General features: G+C 44.3%; 1 protein-coding gene and 1 long non-coding RNA gene across 17 annotated transcripts in view; one reads left to right on the top strand and one right to left on the bottom strand.

Annotated features, from left to right (window-relative positions):
• LOC118400575 (vitamin D3 receptor B-like) overlaps positions 1-21,714 on the bottom strand; it is a 147,838-nt gene that overhangs the window by 100,398 nt on the left and 25,726 nt on the right. The gene's annotated exons all lie outside the window — the stretch shown is intronic.
• On the top strand, positions 15,094-16,448 carry LOC127910375 (uncharacterized). Of its 13 annotated transcripts, none has more exons than XR_008074573.1 (3): positions 15,094-15,387; positions 15,687-15,767; positions 16,309-16,448. It is a non-coding gene; the product is annotated as an uncharacterized LOC127910375 (long non-coding RNA). The 13 variants fall into 13 exon arrangements; XR_008074574.1 differs by having other exon boundaries at positions 16,363-16,439; XR_008074576.1 differs by having other exon boundaries at positions 16,282-16,421.

Raw genomic sequence — 21,714 nt, 5'->3', positions numbered from 1 at the left:
TTGGCTTTGACAATCTATTACACTAAACTCACAAAAGCAAACAGAGGAGCTGTAAATAATGAATGAGTGCACCATTAGAGCGAATCCACTGCCATTCCAGTGGACACACAGAACACAGTGAATAATATGAAGAAAATCCGGTGCCCCCATCGTAACTTTCCCAGTATAGATGCATTAATATGCATATTATGTATGGTCTGGCCAGACATTGGAGCAGTATCAATCAAAGTTCCTAATATAAACTGACTATACCAAACATTAAGAACACCTTCCTACTAGGTAAACCCTAGTAGGAAGGGTAAACCCTTGCCCTCAGGACAGCCTCAATTTGTTGAGGAATGGACTCTACAAGGAGTCGGAAACTTTCCACAGGGATGCTGGCCCACGTTGACTCCAATGCAGTGTTGTGTCAAGTTGGCTGGATTTCCTTTTTGGTGCTGGACCATTCTTGATCGACACAGGAGACTGTTGAGTGTGGAAAAACCCAGCAGCGTTACAGTGCTTGACACAAACCAGTGAGCCTGGCACCTACACTGAACAAAATTATAAATGGAACATGCAACAACCTCAAAGATTTTACTGAGTTACAGTAATCAGTCAATTGAAATACATGTATTAGGCCCTAATCTATGGATTTCCCATGAATGGGAATACAGATATGCATCTGTTGGTCACAGATATCTTAAAAGGTAGGGGTGTGGATCCGAAGATCAGTCTGTATCTGGTGTGACCACCATTTGTCTCATGCAGCACGACACATCTCCTTGCTGTCCCCAGTCCACCCGGCCGTGCTGCTGCTCCAGTTTCAAATGTTCTGCCTGCGGCTATGGAATTCTGTTCACCAGGACGTGCTACCTGTCCCAGACCTATTATTTGACCATGCTGGTCATTTATGAACATTTGAACATCTTGGCCATGTTCTGTTATAATCTCCACCCAGCACAGCCAGAAGAGGACTGGCCACCCCACATAGCCTGGTTCCTCTTTAGGTTTCTTCCTAGGAGTTTTTCATAGCCACCGTGCTTCTACACCTGCATTGCTTACTGTTTGGGGTTTTAGGCTGGGTTTCTGTACAGCACTTTGAGATACCAGCAGATGTACGACGGGCTATATAAATAAATTTGATTTGATTTTGATCCTTCACATATACAGTGCCTTGCGAAAGTTTTCGGCCCCCTTGAACTTTGCGACCTTTTGCCACATTTCAGGCTTCAAACATAAAGATATAAAACTGTATTTTTTTGTGAAGAATCAACAACAAGTGGGACACAATCATGAAGTCGAACGACATTTATTGGATATTTCAAACTTTTTTAACAAATCAAAAACTGAAAAATTGGGCGTGCAAAATTATTCAGCCCTTTTAAGTTAATACTTTGTAGCGCCACCTTTTGCTGCGATTACAGCTGTAAGTTGCTTGGGGTATGTCTCTATCAGTTTTGCACATCGAGAGACTGAATTTTTTTTCCCATTCCTCCTTGCAAAATAGCTCGAGCTCAGTGAGGTTGGATGGAGAGCATTTGTGAACAGCAGTTTTCAGTTTCAGTTCAATGGGGGACATGTCTGGTGAGTATGCAGGTGATGGCGGCGGATAAATGGCATGACAATGGGCCATCAGCAAACAGCTCGCCCACACAACACCATACACGGTACAGTTGACACTGGGATTCATCCGAGAAGAGCACACTTCTCCAGCGTGCCAGTGGACATCAAAGGTGAGCATTTGACCACTGAAGTTACGAAGTTGAACTGCAGTCAGGTCAAGACGATGAGCATGCAGACAAGCTTCCCTGAGACGGTTTCTGACCATTTGTGCAGAAATTCTCCGATTTGTGCAAACCCACAGTTTCATCAGCTGTATGGGTGGCTGATCTCAGATGATCCAGCAGGTGAAAAAGCCGGATGTAGAGGTCCTGGGCTGGCGTGGTTACACGTGGTCTGTGGTTCTGAGGCGGGTTGGACGCACTACCAAAATCTCTAAAACGATGTTGCTAGAGAAATGAACTTTCAGCAATGTGGCAACAGCTCTGGTGGACATTCCTGTAGTTAACATGCCAATTCAATTATGGCATAGTGTTGTGTGACAAAATTGCACATTTTAAAGTAGGATATTTTAGAATAAACCGGTATTGATGCATGGACTGGTTTGGGTTTTTACTTTACCTTCTATACCGGTATTTGAATGTTTGGTTTGTTAAATGTGATATGTCGTGTGTAACGTACATTTTTATAGTTTACTCCACTACTTGAGTCATCTCTCTCCGCTCTCTCTCCATGCCGCTTTCCACACAGACCTAGCTCTACCTCCTGTGACTCAAGGAGCACATTTTTTGCTGCTCAACCACGTGACACTTCCGTTCAGTCTGCATGGTCAATGCAGCACATGCAACAATGTTGATTACAACAATGCTGTTTTTACTTTGCTTCTTAACCTCTCTAGGCTAGGAGGCGGTATTTTCACGCCTGGATGAAAAGCGTGCCCAAAGTAAACTGCCTGCTACTCAGGCCCAGAAGCTAGGATATGCATAATATTAGTATAGTTGGATAGAAAACACTCTGAAGTTTCTAAAACTGTTTGAATGATGTCTGTGAGTATAACAAAACTTGTTTCGCAGGCGAAACCCCGAGGACAAACCATCTAGGAAAATGTTTTTTTTTAGGTCACTCTCTTTTCAATTACTTTTCTATGGGGATCTAGATTTCTAAGGCACTTGCTTGCAGTTCCTATCGCTTCCCCTGGATGTCAACAGTCTTTAGAAATTGGTTGATGTTTTTCTATGTGTAATGAAGATGTAGGGCTGTTCAGAATGAGGGTCGAGTCTAGTGTACTGTTTGTTAGGGGCACACGACCTGAAAGCTCCACTTTGTTTTTATCTGTTATTGAACGCAGATTATCCCGTCTTAAATTTGATCAATTATTTACGTGAAAAAATACCTAAAGTTGTATTAGGAAAGTTGTTTGAAATGTTTGGACAAAGAATACAGGTAACTTATTAGATATTTTGTAGTCATGTTGCGCGAGTTGGAACTGGTGTTTTTCTGGATCAAACGCGCCAAATAAATGGACATTTTGGCGAAATTAATCGAACAAAAGGACCATTTGTGATGTTTAAGGGACATATTGGAGTGCCAACAGAAGAAGCTCGTCAAAGGTAAGGCATGAATTATATCGTTATTTCTGAGTTTTGTGTTGCGCCTGGCGGATGAAATATGGTTGTCTGTGTTTGTTTGATGGGTTGCTGTCCTCAGATAATAGCATGGTTTGCCGTAAAGTCTTTTTGAAATCTGACACGGTGGCTGGATTAAGAAGAAGTTAAGCTTTCATTTCGTGTATTGCACTTGTGATTGTATGAAATTTAAATATTTCGAATAATTTAATATGAATTTGGCTCTCTGCCATTTCACCCGATGTTGTCAAATCTATCCCGTTAACAGGATTTGATCCCTAAGAAGTTTTGATATAAATTTTTTCTATAATTACACTATTAGTTTGTCTTTCTTACATCGGCAAACAGCTAGTTTGTCTTTTCTTAGCAAGTTGGGCCTAAATTCGGTTAGCCGCTAATGCTAATCGCTAACTAGCTAATAAATATATTGAGTCAGAGCAAGCTGTACAGCCTGATAATACCAGTGATGGTGTAGACCTGAATCAGCATGTTGTTTGTGTAACAGTATCTTCTAAATCAGCTAAGAGAAACATTCAATGTAGCAGTGATGGGTCGTTTGCGAACAAGTCGGCTCTAAGTAGGTGAACGTTGGGAGCCGGCTCGCATATCAGGACAGCCAAATCTATTTATAAAAATATAAAATAATTCAGATTTGAATAATCAAAAGATTTAAATGAATACAGTTAAACTAATTCAAAGAACGAAAGATAAATAAAATAATATAGGCCTAAATGATCAAGCGCACACATTTGTTCTGACTGTCTGCTCAGACTAACAGCCTCACCTGTTGTTCCTGTCAATAAGACAAGCAGTGTCAACCAATGAACCAAAGATGCATGAGGAAGGGCCGAGCCAACTCACTCACAGTCACACACTTAACAGCCGAGGAGAGAGAATAAGGACAGCTGTGGAAACAACAGCTGGAAAATTAGTCGGAAGCACAGCAGCATTTGGATGCATTTTAATAATGTAGACAATGTTAGAGCACAGTGTAGAATTTGCCAAAACAAAATCTCATATAAAGCCGGTTCTACGCACAACCTACACCGGCATATGCGAACTGTGCACCCAACTGTGAAGCTAGCTGTAGCAGAGCTTCGAGAAACTAGCGGGCCTGCTAGTGATAGTGGTGGAGCCAGAACCTCCACACGTGGAGATGTATCCACTCAGTCAAGTTGGCCTACTCCGCGACCCACAGCAACACAGTCTTCTATGGACCAGTTTATGCCAATGTCTGTAGCAAAACAAGGCCAAATTGACATTGCATTGGCTAAAATGATTGCCACCGATTTCCAGCCATTTTCGATCGTGGAGGACAGAGGTTTTAGAAATTACAGCAATGGTCTAAATCCAATGTACACCAAGCAGGAAAACCCTTTCAAATCACCTATTCCACAACTGTACAAGAGCACACAGGCTTCAGTGTGGGAAAAAGTCCTAAAAGCTACTGCAGTTTGCCTTACAACTGACTGCTGGACATCAAGGATAACCACTTCTTACATGTCGGTTACATGTCACTTCATTGAAGATTTGACGATGTCTAGCTGTCTTCTGGACTGCTTTGAGTTCAGCAACAGACACCTCAGAGAACTTGGCAGAGGAACTGTTGAGAGTGGCCAGAGAATGGCAAGTAGATGGAAAAGTGGTCTGTTGTGTTAGCGACAATGCAGCTAACGTAACCAAAGCCATGAACATTTTAAAATGGACCCATCATCCATGTCTTGCCCACACAATCAACCTGATTGTAAGAGATGCTCTGAAGGTGATGAAGCCCACTGTGGACAAAGTGAAAGTAGGTGTTGAATACTTCCACAGGAGCACAGTAGGTGCTGAAAAATGAAAGTCTACACAACGCCAGATGGGGATGTCAGAACTGAGGCCTAAACAAGACTGCACTACAAGGTGGAATTCAACATTTTATATGTTGAAGTGGTTTCTTGAGTTAAAGGATGCCATCATCTCTCCTCTGGCCATTGTCAATGCACCTGTTGATGCTCTGACCAAAGAGGAATGGGAGGTGGGGGAGGAGGTGTGCAGAGTCCTGGAAACCTTTGAACAGGTCACCGTGGAGATCAGTGGAGAGAGGTACAGTAAGCAGTTATTACTAAATCATTATTTAATCCAGTATTATATATGTATATGAGCAGTAGATGAGAATGTAGTATCAGTAGACAAAACATGAACCTGAACTAATAAGTTACTGTTCTCTCTTTCTAGCTATGAGACAGCCTCAAAAATGATACTCCCGTGTGAGGGTCTGCAGCGAATCACAGCCAGCCGCCAGAGAGAAGCAAATGTAACCACAGGACATGCGACAGAGTTGATGGACACCCTATGTTCATCAATGGACAGTAAGTTCCACCGAATGGAATATAATCACGTGCTATCAGAAACTGCTGCACTTGACCCCAAGTTTAAGAAGTTAGCCTTCAGTGATGCCAGAGCGATTGATCAGGCTCTTCAAAGAATAACCTCAGCAGCAGGGAGGGACAGCCCCCTCAGTCAGCTGGCTCAGGCGCCAGGGCAACAGGAAGAAGAGGGATCATATGGAGCAGAAGCACCAGCAGTAGTGCCACAAACGTCTGCTGTTTGACGAGAGAGCAACTGGGGATGCAGCACGAAGGAATCCCTCAGCAGATGCCATAATGGAGGTCAGATCCTATTTGGAGGAGCCCCTCCTCCAAAGATCTGCAGATCCTCTGAGCTGATGGAAGAACAAGGCCTCTGTCTACCCACGGATTACTAAAGTCATGACAGGGAGACTCTGCATAGTGGCCACATCCGTTCCCTCTGAGAGGGTCTTCTCGAAAACGGGACAAATAATTACTGAGAGAAGAAACCGCATCAGCCCCTTGAAAGTGAGGCAGCTTGTATTTCTGAATGCAAATCTCTCATAAAAGCTAAATATGGTCAGCATTGCTGTGTGCTGCTAGTTATAACATGGTAATAAAGAAGAGAGAGAAAAGAGGGACCAGTTTCATGTTTTAACTGGGATGCTGCAGTTTTGCACATTGTTATTTATTTTTCTTTGATATGGTGCAATATTCTAGTATTATGTTGTTCAGATTGTATTAGTTTTGAATTGTTACATTTATATGCACTTTGTTTATATACATTAAAAAAGTTAGACTTTAATAAATGCAAATGTTTAATAGCATTATTTTTCATAAAACCAATGCATTTTTAAATACACTGTGGTTAAGGTAGAGTATGATGTAATTTAATCATTTAATTAGAATTGTTTTAACACCAATCATAGTCAAACGATCGCAAACTGTTTTTTTTTTAAAGAGCCATTTGGGAGCCAAACGAGCCGGCTCACAGAAAAGAGCCGGAATGCCCATCACTACAATGCAGCCAAAGATTATAGTGTCCCATAGGGGAACACTTCACAACACTTTGGTTCCTACCCTGTCACAATAACTCCTCCCTTGCATTTCCATTAGTTGTCATGTCAAACAACACTGTATTCAAAGTGCCGACTATTATATTCTAACTATTAGAATAAACAATCTATTTCCATGATTCTGAAAGTTCTCCCAAGTGTTTTGCTCTAAAGCGCAAGTCAAATCGCAACTGCAACATTTGGTAAAAAAATAAGGTCAAGATGTCTAAAAATCATTTTGGGTTGAGGTTGAATTGAACAGTATAAAACAATCAGAATGGAGAAAGACTCATTCAAATCACTTAGAATCTGTGTGTTGCCACCCTGGGATCACTTACTACTCATAAAGCACCCTGGGATCACTCACTACTCATAAAGCACCCTGGGATCACTCACTACTCATAAAGCACCCTGGGATCACTCACTACTCATAAAGCACCCTGGGATCACTAACTACTCATAAAGCACCATGGGATCACTCACTACTCATAAAGCACCCTGGGATCACTAACTACTCATAAAGCACCCTGGGATCACTCACTACTCATAAAGCATTCTGGGATCACTAACTACTCATAAAGCACCCTGGAATCACTAACTACTCATAAAGCAAATGTACAACTTTTATTATTCAAAAAAATAAATACACATATTTATTTATTAAATATCGTGATATAATATTTTGGCCATTTCGCCCAGCACTATTTAAGAGTGGCCTTTTATTGTGGTGTGGGGGCTGTGCTTTGGCAAAGTGGGTGGGGTTATATCCTTCCTGTTTGGCCCTGTCCGGGGGTGTCCTCGGATGGGGCCACAGTGTCTCCTGACCCCTCCTGTCTCAGCCTCCAGTATTTATGCTGCAGTAGTTTGTGTCGGGGGGCTAGGGTCAGTTTGTTATATCTGGAGTACTTCTCCTGTCCTATTTGGTGTCCTGTGTGAATCTAAGTGTGCGTTCTCTAATTCTCTCCTTCTCTCTTTCTTTCTCTCTCTCGGAGGACCTGAGCCCTAGGACCATGCCCCAGGACTACCTGACATGATGACTCCTTGCTGTCCCCAGTCCACCTGGCCATGCTGCTGCTCCAGTTTCAACTGTTCTGCCTTACTATTATTCAACCATGCTGGTCATTTATGAACATTTGAACATCTTGGCCACGTTCTGTTATAATCTCCACCCGGCACAGCCAGAAGAGGACTGGCCACCCCACATATGCTCTCTCTAATTCTCTCTTTCTTTCTCTCTCTCGGAGGACCTGAGCCCTAGGACCGTGCCCCAGGACTACCTGACATGATGGCTCCTTGCTGTCCCCAGTCCACCTGACTGTGCTGCTGCTCCAGTTTCAACTGTTCTGCCTTATTATTATTCGACCATGCTGGTCATTTATGAACATTTGAACATCTTGGTCATGTTCTGTTATAATCTCTACCCGGCACAACCAGAAGAGGACTGGCCACCCCACATAGCCCGGTTCCTCTCTAGGTTTCTTCCTAGGTTTTGGCCTTTCTAGGGAGTTTTTCCTAGCCACCGTGCTTTTACACCTGCATTGTTTGCTGTTTGGGGTTTTAGGCTGGGTTTCTGTACAGCACTTTGAGATATCAGCTGATGTACGAAGGGCTATATAAATACATTTGATTTGATTTGATTGTCCCCAGCACAATGTGCACCTGTGTAATGATCATGCTGTTTAATCAGCTGCTTGATATGCCACACCTGTCAGGTGGATGGATTATGTTAGCAAAGGAAAAATGCTCACTAACATAAATGTAAACAAATCTGTGCATAACATTTCAGAGAAATATGTTTTTGTGCATATGGACATTTTCTGAATGGCACACATACACAATCCATGTCTCTATTGTCTCATGGCTTCTTCAACCTGTCTTCTCCTCTACATCTACACTGATTGAAGTGGATTTAACAAGTGACATCGATAAGTGATAATAGCTTTCACCTGGATTCACCTGGTCAGTCTATGTCATGGAAAGTGCAGGTGTCTTTAATGTTTTGTGAACTCAGTGTCCTTAATGTTTTGTGAACTCAGTGTCCTTAATGTTTTGTGAACTCAGTGTCCTTAATGTTTTGTGAACTCAGTGTCCTTAATGTTTCGTGTACTCAGTGTCCTTAATGTTTTGTGTACTCAGTGTCCTTAATGTTTTGTGTACTCAGTGTCCTTAATGTTTTGTGTACTCAGTGTATGTTTATGCAGGGGCTTTGCTTAATCAACCACTGCCAACTCACAAACAGGTTGTTGTACTACTGTATGCCATGTAGTCTAACTGTAATAGGAGTCTACCTGCTCTGTTTACAATACAAAGCCTTCTGGGATTTCCCTTGGAAGAAGAACGGGTATGTTTATGCCAATGAAACAGCAAATCTCACTGGATCTGATTCTGGACAGATAAGGGAATGGAGCCTATGGCTTGAACTCTGTTATGCTCCCAGTCCCAACTGATTTATAAATGAGGCGCATAAGATGTGGACGATTGAGAACTGAAATACTGCGTGTTGTTCCTGCATATCCGCGGACATCCTGCAATATTTGACTGTTGAGACTGTTCTGTTTTTATTTATTCATGGGAATTCACTACAAATCTGTTGGAATCTTGTTCAGGATGTTGATGTGCTACTGTCTGCATAAATATTGATATGTAGTGATGTATCATGGAATAGAGTCCTGAGGCTACTTAGTGCTGCCTGGTGGAAAGTCCCTACTGGTTTCTGCTGCGTTATCACATGTAATTGTGTGATACCTACAGCTAATTGACCATCAATGGCCATCATAAGCAGAGCTAATCCAGCTCAGTTATAGGTCATGGATAGCAATGTAAATACACAACTGCAAGTCATGGGGGTCCACCGTCCAAGGATGGAGACGAGAGTGTGTCTTTGGTTTGAGTTAGCGAAGCATTGCGTAATTGTGCTCTTGAACGTTACATTGCGGAGATGCACAGAAAGTGACACACTTAGAGTGACTGCCTGGGATCTTGGCTTGAAACTAGGCCAAAGAGCCTTGAAAGATAATGCAGCCTTACGGTCATCTATATAAAGTGTCTCACGGTCACTTAGTGTTACACATTTTCTGTTTGATTGGCGAGCTACTCTGGGTTAGCTCAGGTATCTCTACAGCTCTACAACAGGTGGAGACTTGGTCTGTTGGAGACTGGACTGACACTAACACAGTGTGATAACAGTAGGATTTGGGCCAGAGTCCACCAACATAAACAATGGAACAATATTCCAAGATGCATTCGTAATGACAAAAACATCTGTATCATTTCTGCCTGAGACTTGCAGTAGGTGGTTGGTTGGATCTCTGAATGTACTAGAAGAACCCAATTTGAAAAACAGCTGTGATAGTTTTATGTTAAGCAACAAACGTAGACCACATCGTGGAATCAATCACTTCCGTTGCTGTGAATATTCCCTCTCGTGAGTACCTCTGCATCTCACTGGTGTGGTCAAAGTGGAGCAGTGAATGTGGCCTCCATCATTTCAAAGCCTAGTGGAGAATCCAAGATAGCATAGTTGTGTCCCAAATGACATCACATTCCCTTTATAGTGCACTACTTTTGATCACGGACCATAGGGTTCTGTTCAAAGGTAGTGCACTATATGGGGAACAAAGTGCCATTTAGGACGTATTCCATCTCTTGCACCCCCTTGAGTTTGACACTAGGAATTCCTCCCACACATAAACTGCATTGATTTAAACATTAATTCATACCGCATTTCTCTAGAATCCCTTCATCACATTATAAATTAACTGGGAATGAGACACAGGGACACAGTGCTCCTCCTAACAACTCTACTATTACTTCAATGAGATACGAGTCAGGACTTCAGGGTCTCCGTCCCAAATTGCACCCTTTTTCCTGTATAGTGTACTACTTTTGACAAGCCAGGGACCGTTCCCTCTCTACAGGGACTATTGGCCTTAGCTCTCCACCTAAGCTGCTGCCCTCTAAATGACCTCTCACTGTTGACAGCCAGGAAGAGGAAGTGGCGGCCCACGGACTGCAGCAAGGGCAGAGCTGGCATAGGAAGGAGAGAGTGAGAGTAGAAGAAAGAGAGAGGGGGGAAAGAGAGAGACCGAGAGAGCTGAAGAGGGAGAGACAGAGAAAGAGAGAGACAGAGAGAGCTGAAGAGGGAGAGACAGATAAAGAGAGAGACCTAGAGAGCTGAAGAGGGAGAGACAGAGAAAGAGAGAGACCGAGAGAGCTTAAGAGGGAGAGACAGAGAAAGAGAGAGACCGAGAGAGCTGAAGAGGGAGAGACAGAGAAAGAGAGAGACCGAGAGAGCTGAAGAGGGAGAGACAGAGAAAGAGAGACCGAGAGAGCTGAAGAGGGAGAGACAGAGAAAGAGAGAGACCGAGAGAGCTTAAGAGGGAGAGACAGAGAAAGAGAGAGACCGAGAGAGCTGAAGAGGGAGAGACAGAGAAAGAGAGAGACCGAGAGAGCTGAAGAGGGAGAGACAGAGAAAGACAGAGACAGAGAGAGCTGAAGAGGGAGAGACAGAGAAAGAGAGAGACAGAGAGAGCTGAAGAGGGAGAGACAGAAAAAGAGAGAGACCGAGAGAGCTGAAGAGGGAGACAGAGAAAGAGAGAGAGCTGAAGAGGGAGAGACAGAGAAAGAGAGAGACCGAGAGAGCTGAAGAGGGAGAGACAGAGAAAGAGAGAGACCGAGAGAGCTGAAGAGGGAGAGACAGAGAAAGAGAGAGACCGAGAGAGCTGAAGAGGGAGAGACAGAGAAAGAGAGAGACCGAGAGAGCTGAAGAGGGAGAGACAGAGAAAGAGAGAGACCGAGAGAGCTGAAGAGGGAGAGACAGAGAAAGAGAGACCCACAAAGAATTTGAAAACAAATCACATTTTATATCTATTAGGTGAAATACCACAGTGTGTCATCACAGCATCAAGATGTGTGACCTGTTGCCACAAGCAAAGGGCAACCAGTGAAGCACAAACAAAACTCATATTTATCTATGTATTTATTTTCTGTTTTGTACTTCAACTATTTAGATTAGATTAGAGATTATTAGTCACAGGGTCTGAGATGTAATAGCATGGTACAATGACATTCTGAAGCAGGTCAAAAGGAAAGGGAAGTGAATGAAACAATAATACAAGATGATAATAATATATGAACACCTTCCCTCAGAACAGCCTCAATACGTAGAGGCATGGACTCCACAATGTGTCGAAAGCATGTAATGTAATGTAAATAAATGGAGGCAGGGTAAATCAATGTCCATTGGGGGGTGGAGGCAGGGTAAATCAATGTCCATTGGGGGTGGAGGCAGGGTAAATCAATGTCCATTGGGGGTGGAGGCAGGGTAAATCAATGTCCATTGGGGGTGGAGGCAGGGTAAATTAATGTCCATTGGGGGTGGAGGCAGGGTAAATCAATGTCCATTGGGGGTGGAGGCAGGGTAAATCAATGTCCATTGGGGGGTGGAGGCAGGGTAAATCAATGTCCATTGGGGGGTGGAGGCAGGGTAAATAAATGTCCATTGGGGGGTGGAGGCAGGGTAAATCAATGTCCATTGGGGGTGGAGGCAGGGTAAATCAATGTCCATTGGGGGTGGAGGCAGGGTAAATCAATGTCCATTGGGGGGGGAGGCAGGGTAAATTAATGTCCATTGGGGGGTGGAGGCAGGGTAAATCAATGTTCATTGGGGGGTGGAGGCAGGGTAAATAAATGTCCATTGGGGGGTGGAGGCAGGGTAAATTAATGTCCATTGGGGGGTGGAGGCAGGGTAAATAAATGTCCATTGGGGGGTGGTGGCAGGGAAAATAAATGTCCATTGGGGGGTGGAGGCAGGGTAAATAAATGTCCATGGGGAAATGTCCACGTCTCCATGGTGGCCATTTGATGAGGATGGGGGTGGGCCCAGCCTGGTTCCTCCTGAAGTCCACATTCAGCTCCTTTGGTTTCCTGACGTTGAGGGAGAGATTGTTTACTTGGCACCACGTCGTCAGAGTGTTAACCCCCTCTCTGTAGGCCGTCTCATCGTTGTTGGTAATCAGGCCTATGTGTAAGGCCTGTGTAAGACCACGCAGTTGTGGGTATACAGGGAGCATAGGAGGGGGCTGAGGATGCACCCTTGTGGGGCTCCCATGTTGAGGACCAGTGTGGAGGAAGTGATGTCACTTACCTTCACCAAATGGGGACGGCCCATCAGGAGGTCCAGGACCCAGTTGCATAGGGAGGAGTTCAGTCCCAGGGCTGTGAGCTTTGTGGTGAGCTTAGAGGGCACGATTGTATTGAAGGACGAGCTGTAGGCGATGAACAGCATCCTCTCATATGCATTCCTCTTGTCCAGGTGGGTGAGGACAGTGTGTAAGTCAGTGTCGATTGTGTCATCCCTGGATCTGTCGGGGCGGTGAGCAAATTGGAGAGGGTCGAGTGTGTCGGGAGGGAGGAGGTGATGTGGTCTTTGACTAGCCTCTCAAAGCACTTTATGATGATGGAAGTGAGTGCTCCAGGTCGATCATTTTATTTTACCTTTATTTAACTAGGCAAGTCAGTTAAGAACAAATTCTTATTTTCAATGATGGCCAAGGAACAGTGGGTTCAGTTACTAGTCCAACCTGCCGCCCAGGTAGCCTAGTCATTCAGTTCAGTTACATTCCCTATCTTTGGCACGGGAACGTTCCTCTTGATTCTTTATTTGCAGGAGGAGCAAAATAGTCGTGGTCTGATTTTCCAACAGAATGATGGGAGAGGGTCTTATACCAATGTCGAAAAAAGGCCTGTAGAATTGCTCATGAGTAGATTTTCCAAAAGTTGAACAGTCAATGTGTTGATAGATCCAATGAAGATCCATGTGAGCATTTTTGGTGTCAGCTTGGGGCAGGATATTTATTTATTTCACCTTTATTTAACCAGGTAGGCAAGTTGTGAACAAGTTCTCAGTTACATACACAACCGTAGCGAAAATCTCGGAGAACTCTGTCGGAAGGTAAAAAAGGGTGACATCTGATGACCAAGTATTCCAAGTCAGAAGAGCATAAGCAAGTTCCTGTTAGTTTCCCCCATCACACCACCTATTGGTCATAAAGCAAAGCCCTATGCCGTTGTCCTCGCCAGAGTGCCTGCTTCCTATCCACTCGATGAACTATAAAACCCCTTGGTTGAATATCATCTGTTTGGATGTCGGAGGAAAGCCAAGTATCAGAAAAACAGAGTACGTTGCAAAATCAGATGTCCCTCTGGAAGGAGATCCTTGCTCTGAGTTTGTCAAGTTTATTCACTAATGATTGAACATTAGGTAAGACTCCCAGGTAAGACTCCCAGGTAAGACTCCCAGGACACACGGAGCCTCACCGAAGAGGCCATTGTTCCGCCGTCTCCGGGAATTCGGGAAGGTCGGGTGGAAGACACAGAGATTCATATACATAATAGTTCTACCCGGATGTATGAAGTAATGCACAAAAACAAACTGAGTAAGACAATGAGAGAAAAACACTGGGAAAAACTATAAAAAGAAGCCTATAACGTTGTGTATGAGTTTGAGGTGAGGCTACCATATTCGTCGGCGCCATCTTGCCATTGGTAAAATACTGTACATAGCCATAATATAACATGTCTCTATTCTTTTGAAACTTGTGTAATGTTTACTGTTCATAATTAATTGTTTATTTCACTTTTGTTTATAATCTATTTCACTTGCTTTGGCAATGTTAACATGCCAATAAAGACCATTGAAATGATGAGAGAGAGAGAGAGAGAGAGAGAGAGAGAGAGAGAGAGAGAGAGAGAGAGAGAGAGAGAGAGAGAGAGAGAGAGAGAGAGAGAGAGAGAGAGAGAAGGAGAGTGAGAGAAGGAGAGAGAGAGTGAGAGAAGGAGAGAGAGAGAGAGAGGGAGAGAGAGAGAGAGAGAGAGAGTGAGAGAGAGAGAGAGAGAGAGAGAGAGAGAGAGAGAGTGAGAGAAGAGAGAGAGAGAGAGAGAGAGAGAAGAGAGAGAGGAGAGAGAGAGAGTGAGAGAAGGAGAGAGAGTGAGAGAAGGAGAGAGAGAGGAGAGAGAGAGTGAGAGAGTGAGAGAGAGAGAGAGAGAGAGAGAGAGAGAGAGAGAGAACTAGAGAGAGAGAGTTAAGAGAGAGAGAGAGAGAAGAGAGAGAGAGATAGAGAGGAGAGAGAGAGAGAGAGAAGGAGAGAGAGAGTGAGAAGAGAGAGAGAGGAGAGAAGGAGAGAGAGTGAGAGAAGGAGAGAGAGAGTGAGAGAAGGAGAGAGAGAGAGAGAGAGAGAGAGAGAGAGAGAGAGCATGCCAGCAACAGAGTAAGACAGAGGGAACTAGATAGAGTTAAGATACAGAGGGAACTAGAGACAGTTCAGATACAGAGGGAACTAGAGAGAGATCAGATACAGAGGGAACTAGAGACAGTTCAGATACAGAGGGAACTAGAGAGAGATCAGATACAGAGGGAACTAGAGAGAGATCAGATACAGAGGGAACTAGAGAGAGATCAGATACAGAGGGAACTAGAGAGAGATCAGATACAGAGGGAACTAGAGAGAGATCAGATACAGAGGGAACTAGAGAGAGGTCAGATACAGAGGGAACTAGAGAGAGATCAGATACAGAGGGAACTAGAGAGAGATCAGATACAGAGTAAGACAGAGGGAACTAGAGAGAGATCAGATACAGAGGGAACTAGAGAGAGATCAGATACAGAGTAAGACAGAGGGAACTAGAGAGAGATCAGATACAGAGGGAACTAGAGAGAGGTCAGATACAGAGGGAACTAGAGAGAGATCAGATACAGAGGGAACTAGAGAGAGTTCAGATACAGAGGGAACTAGAGAGAGATCAGATACAGAGTAAGACAGAGGGAACTAGAGAGAGGTCAGATACAGAGGGAATTAGAGAGAGGTCAGATACAGAGGAACTAGAGAGAGGTCAGATACAGAGGGAACTAGAGACAGTTCAGATACAGAGTAAGACAGAGGGAACTAGAGAGAGATCAGATACAGAGGGAACTAGAGAGAGATCAGATACAGAGTAAGACAGAGGGAACTAGAGAGAGATCAGATACAGAGGGAACTAGAGAGAGATCAGATACAGAGTAAGACAGAGGGAACTAGAGAGAGATCAGATACAGAGGGAACTAGAGAGAGGTCAGATACAGAGGGAACTAGAGAGAGATCAGATACAGAGGGAACTAGAGAGAGGTCAGATACAGAGGGAACTAGAGAGAGGTCAGATACAGAGGGAACTAGAGAGAGGTCAGATACAGAGGGAACTAGAGAGAGATCAGATACAGAGGGAACTAGAGAGAGATCAGATACAGAGGGAACTAGAGAGAGGTCAGATACAGAGGGAACTAGAGAGAGATCAGATACAGAGGGAACTAGAGAGAGGTCAGATACAGAGGGAACTAGAGAGAGATCAGATACAGAGGGAACTAGAGAGAGGTCAGATACAGAGGGAACTAGAGAGAGATCAGATACAGAGGGAACTAGAGAGAGATCAGATACAGAGGGAACTAGAGAGAGATCAGATACAGAGGGAACTAGAGAGAGATCAGATACAGAGGGAACTAGAGAGAGATCAGATACAGAGGGAACTGGAGAGAGATCAGATACAGAGGGAACTAGAGAGAGGTCAGATACAGAGGGAACTGGAGAAAAGATCAGATACAGAGGGAACTAGAGAGAGATCAGATACAGAGGGAACTAGAGAGAGGTCAGATACAGAGGGAACTAGAGAGAGATCAGATACAGAGGGAACTGGAGAGAGATCAGATACAGAGGGAACTAGAGAGAGATCAGATACAGAGGGAACTAGAGAGAGATCAGATACAGAGGGAACTAGAGAGAGATCAGATACAGAGGGAACTAGAGAGAGATCAGATACAGAGGGAACTAGAGAGAGATCAGATACAGAGGGAACTAGAGAGAGATCAGATACAGAGATAACTAGAGAGAGTTCATATACAGAGATAACTAGAGAGAGTCAGATACAGAGATAACTAGAGAGAGATCAGATACAGAGGGAACTAGAGAGAGATCAGATACATTGGGAGCTGGAGAGAGTTCAGATACAGAGATAACTAGAGAGAGTTCATATACAGAGATAACTAGAGAGAGGTCAGATACAGAGATAACTAGAAAAAGGTCAGAAAGGGAGTAAGAACAAGGGATGGAACAAAAGATAGTCAGAATCACAGAGTGAGAGAGAGTGAAGGGCATAAAACAAATCAGATGTAGAAACAAAAACTAACAGAGAAAGACAGGAGTTGGTGGCAAACAGCATGAAACAGAGATGGAGTAGTATAGATAGAGAGGGAAAAAATATAGAGAGAAAATTCAAATCAAAGAGAGAAACGGAGAGGGTGAGCGGTCGTGACCTCCTTGTCTCAGTGACATTGTGTGTCACAAAGCCCCAGTGTGCCCAAAGCAGATACAGAGCAGAAGCTAGAGGCAGCCCAGGAAAAGGACCTGTGGGCCAACAGCATAAGGGAATAGAGTAGTGAAGAGGACAAACAATGTGAGATCAAATCAAATCAAATGTTATTTGTCACATACACATGGTTAGCAGATGTTAATGCGAGTGTAGCGAAATGCTTCTGCTTCTAGTTCCGACAATGCAGTAATAACCAACAAGTAATCTAACTAACAATTCCAAAACTACTGTCTTATACACAGTGTAAGGGGATAAAGAATATGTACATAAGGATACATGAATGAGTGATGGTACAGAGCAGCATAGGCAAGATACAGTAGATGGTATCGAGTACAGTATATACATATGAGATGAGTATGTAAACAAGGTGGCATAGTTAAAGTGGCTAGTGATACATGTATTACATAAGGATGCAGTCGATGATATAGAGTACAGTATATACGTATGCAAATGAGATGAATAATGTAGGGTAAGTAACATTATATAAGGTAGCATTGTTTAAAGTGGCTAGTGATATATTTACATCATTTCCCATCAATTCCCATTATTAAAGTGGCCGGAGTTGAGTCAGTGTCAGTGTCAGTGTGTTGGCAGCAGCCACTCAATGTTAGTGGTGGCTGTTTAACAGTCTGATGGCCTTGAGATAGAAGCTGTTTTTCAGTCTCTCGGTCCCAGCTTTGATGCACCTGTACTGACCTCGCCTTCTGGATGATAGCGGGGTGAACAGGCAGTGGCTCGGGTGGTTGATGTCCTTGATGATCTTTATGGCCTTCCTGTAACATCGGGTGGTGTAGGTGTCCTGGAGGGCAGGTAGTTTGCCACCGGTGATGCGTTGTGCAGACCTCACTACCCTCTGGAGAGCCTTACGGTTGAGGGCGGAGCAGTTGCCGTACCAGGCGGTGATACAGCCCGCCAGGATGCTCGCGATTGTGCATCTGTAGAAGTTTGTGGCCACGCAGTCGTGGGTGAACAGGGAGTACAGGAGAGGGCTCAGAACGCACCCTTGTAGGGCCCCAGTGTTGAGGATCAGCGGGGAGGAGATGTTGTTGCCTACCCTCACCACCTGGGGGCTGCCCGTCAGGAAGTCCAGTACCCAGTTGCACAGGGCAGGGTCGAGAACCAGGGTCTCGAGCTTGATGACGAGCTTGGAGGGTACTATGGTGTTGAATGCCGAGCTGTAGTCGATGAACAGCATTCTCACATAGGTATTCCTCTTGTCCAGATGGGTTAGGGCAGTGTGCAGTGTGGTTGAGATTGCATCCTCTGTGGACCTATTTGGGCGGTAAGCAAATTGGAGTGGGTCTAGGGTGTCAGGTAGGGTGGAGGTGATATGGTCCTTGACTAGTCTCTCAAAGCACTTCATGATGACGGAAGTGAGTGCCACGGGGTGGTAGTCGTTTAGCTCAGTTACCTTAGCTTTCTTGGGAACAGGAACAATGGTGGCCCTCTTGAAGCATGTGGGAACAGCAGACTGGTATAGGGATTGATTGAATATGTCCGTAAACACACCGGCCAGCTGGTCTGCGCATGCTCCGAGGGCGCGGCTGGGGATGCCGTCTGGGCCTGCAGCCTTGCGAGGGTTAACACGTTTAAATGTCTTACTCACCTCGGCTGCAGTGAAGGAGAGTCCGCATGTTTTCGTTGCAGGCCGTGTCAGTGGCACTGTATTGTCCTCAAAGCGGGCAAAAAAGTTATTTAGTCTGCCTGGGAGCAAGACATCCTGGTCCGTGTCTGGGCTGGATTTCTTCTTGTAGTCCGTGATTGACTGTAGACCCTGCCACATGCCTCTTGTGTCTGAGCCGTTGAATTGAGATTCTACTTTGTCTCTGTACTGACGCTTAGCTTGTTTGATAGCCTTGCGGAGGGAATAGCTGCACTGTTTGTATTCGGTCATGTTACCAGTCACCTTGCCCTGATTGAAAAAAGTGGTTCGCGCTTTCAGTTTCACACGAATGCTGCCATCAATCCACGGTTTCTGGTTAGGGAATGTTTCAATCGTTGCTATGGGAACGACATCGTCAACGCACGTTCTAATGAACTCGCACACCGAATCAGCGTATTCGTCAATATTGTTATCTGACGCAATATGAAACATATCCCAGTCCACGTGATGGAAGCAGTCTTGGAGTGTGGAGTCAGCTTGGTCGGACCAGCGTTGAACAGACGTCAGCGTGGGAGCTTCTTGTTTTAGTTTCTGTCTGTAGGCAGGGATCAACAAAATGGAGTCGTGGTCAGCTTTTCTGAAAGGGGGGCGGGGCAGGGCCTTATATGCGTCGCGGAAGTTAGAGTAACAATATACGGCTGTGATTATAATCGAAGAGAATTCTCTTGGTAGATAATGCGGTCTACATTTGATTGTGAGGAATTCTAAATCAGGTGAACAGAAGGATTTGAGTTCCTGTATGTTTCTTTCATCACACCATGTCTCGTTAACCATAAGGCATACGCCCCCGCCCCTCTTCTTACCAGAAAGATGTTTGTTTCTGTCGGCGCGATGCGTGGAGAAACCCACTGGCTGCACCGCCTCGGATAGTGTCTCTCCAGTGAGCCATGTTTCCGTGAAGCAAAGAACGTTACAGTCTCTGATGTCCCTCTGGAATGCTACCCTTGCTCGGATTTCATCAACCTTGTTGTCAAGAGACTGGACATTGGCGAGAAGAATGCTAGGGAGTGGTGCACGATGTGCCCGTCTCCGGGGTCTGACTAGAAGACCGCCTCGTTTCCCTCTTTTTCTGAGTCGTTTTTTTGGGTCGCTGCATGGGATCCATTCCGTTGTCCTGTTTGAAAGGCAGAACACAGGATCCGCGTCGCGAAAAACATATTCTTGGTCGTACTGATGGTGAGTTGACGCTGATCTTATATTCAGTAGTTCTTCTCGACTGTATGTAATGAAACCTAAGATGACCTGGGGTACTAATGTAAGAAATAACACATAAAAAAACAAAAAACTGCATAGTTTCCTAGGAACGCGAAGCGAGGCGGCCATCTCTGTCGGCGCCGGAAGTTGCTAGTGGTGTGTGTGATGTGATGGGACTTGTCTTGCAGTATGTGTGATGGTGTGTGTGATGTGATTTGTCTTGCGGTGTATGTGATGTGTGTGTGATGTGACTTGTCTTGCTGTGTGTGTGATGTGTGTGTAATGTGATGGGACTTGACTTGCGGTGTGTGTGATGTGTGTGTGATGTGATGGGACTTGACTTGCGGTGTGTGTGATGTGTGTGTGATGTGATGGGACTTGAATTGTGGTGTGTGTGATGTGTGAGTTTGCACACATTTTTATTACGTTTGCAATCGCAACAAATAATCTGCTCAGACCCCAACCAAGGAGCATCAAAAGTCGTGCTATAAGTTCTCAGACAACCCAAAGGTTCCTAGATGCCCTTCCAGACTCCCTCTGCCTACCCAAGGACGTCAACGGACAAAAATCAGTTAACCACCTAACTGAGGAACTCAATTTAACCTTGTGTAATACCCTAGATGCAGTTGCACCCCTAAAAACTAAAAACATTTGTCATAAGAAACTAGCTCCCTGGTATACAGAAAACTATATAAACTACTATATCTCTTGACACAATGATGAAAATAATCATGGCCTCAACCTTCAAGCTGTATACTGGACCCTATTCCAACTAAACTACTATGTGCTTGGCCCTCCTATGTTGAACATAATAAATGGCTCTCTATCCACCGGATGTGTACCAAACTCACTAAAAGTGGCAGCAATAAAGCCTCTCTTGAAAAAGCCAAACCTTGACCCAGAAAATATAAACAACTATCGGCCTATATGGAATCTTCCATTCCTCTCAAAAATATTAGAAAAAGCTGTTGCACTGCAACTCACTGCTTTCCTGAAGACAAACAATCTATACGAAACGCTTCAGTCTGGTTTTAGACCCCATCATAGCACTGAGACTGCACTTGTGAAGGTGGTAAATTACCTTTTAATGGTGTCAGACCGAGGCTCTGCATCTGTCCTCGTGCTCCTAGACCTTAGTGCTGCTTTTGATACCATCAATCACCACAGTCTTTTGGAGAGATTGGATACCCAAATTGGTCAACACGGACAAGTTCTGGCCTGGTTCAGATCTTATCTGTCAGAAAGATATCCGTTTGTCTCTGTGAATGGTTTGTCCTCTGACAAATCAACTGTAAATTTCAGTGTTCCGCAAGGTTCCGTTTTAGGACCACTATTGTTTTCACTATATATTCAAAAACATAATGTTAACTTTCACTGCTATGTGGATGACACACAGCTGTACATTTCAATTAGATATGGTGAAGCCCTAAAATTGACCTCGCTAGAAGCCTGTGTTTCAGTAATAAGGAAGTGGATGGCTGCAAACTTTCTACTTTTAAACTCGGACAAAACAGAGATGCTTGTTCTCGGTCCCAAGAAACAAAGAGATCTTCTGTTGAATCTGACAATTAATCTTGATGGCTGTACAGTCGTTTCAAATAAAACTGTGAAGGACCTCGGCATTACTCTGGACCCTGATCTCTCTTTTGACAAGCATATCAAGACTATTTCAAGGACAGCTTTTTTCCATCTACGTAACATTGAAAACATCAGAAACCTTCTGTCCAAAAATGATGCAGGAAAATGAATCCATGCTTTTGTTACTTCTAGGTTAGACTACTGCAATGCTCTACTTTCCGGCTACCTGGATAAAGCACTAAATAAACTTCAGTTAGTGCTAAATATGGCTGCTAGAATCCTGACCAGAACCAAAAAAATGGATCATATTACTCCAGTGCTAGCCTCCCTAC

The sequence above is a fragment of the Oncorhynchus keta genome, chromosome 21 (assembly GCF_023373465.1).
Source record: "Oncorhynchus keta strain PuntledgeMale-10-30-2019 chromosome 21, Oket_V2, whole genome shotgun sequence".
NCBI lineage: Eukaryota > Metazoa > Chordata > Actinopteri > Salmoniformes > Salmonidae > Oncorhynchus > Oncorhynchus keta.
This window is presented reverse-complemented; position numbering and strand designations above follow the sequence as displayed.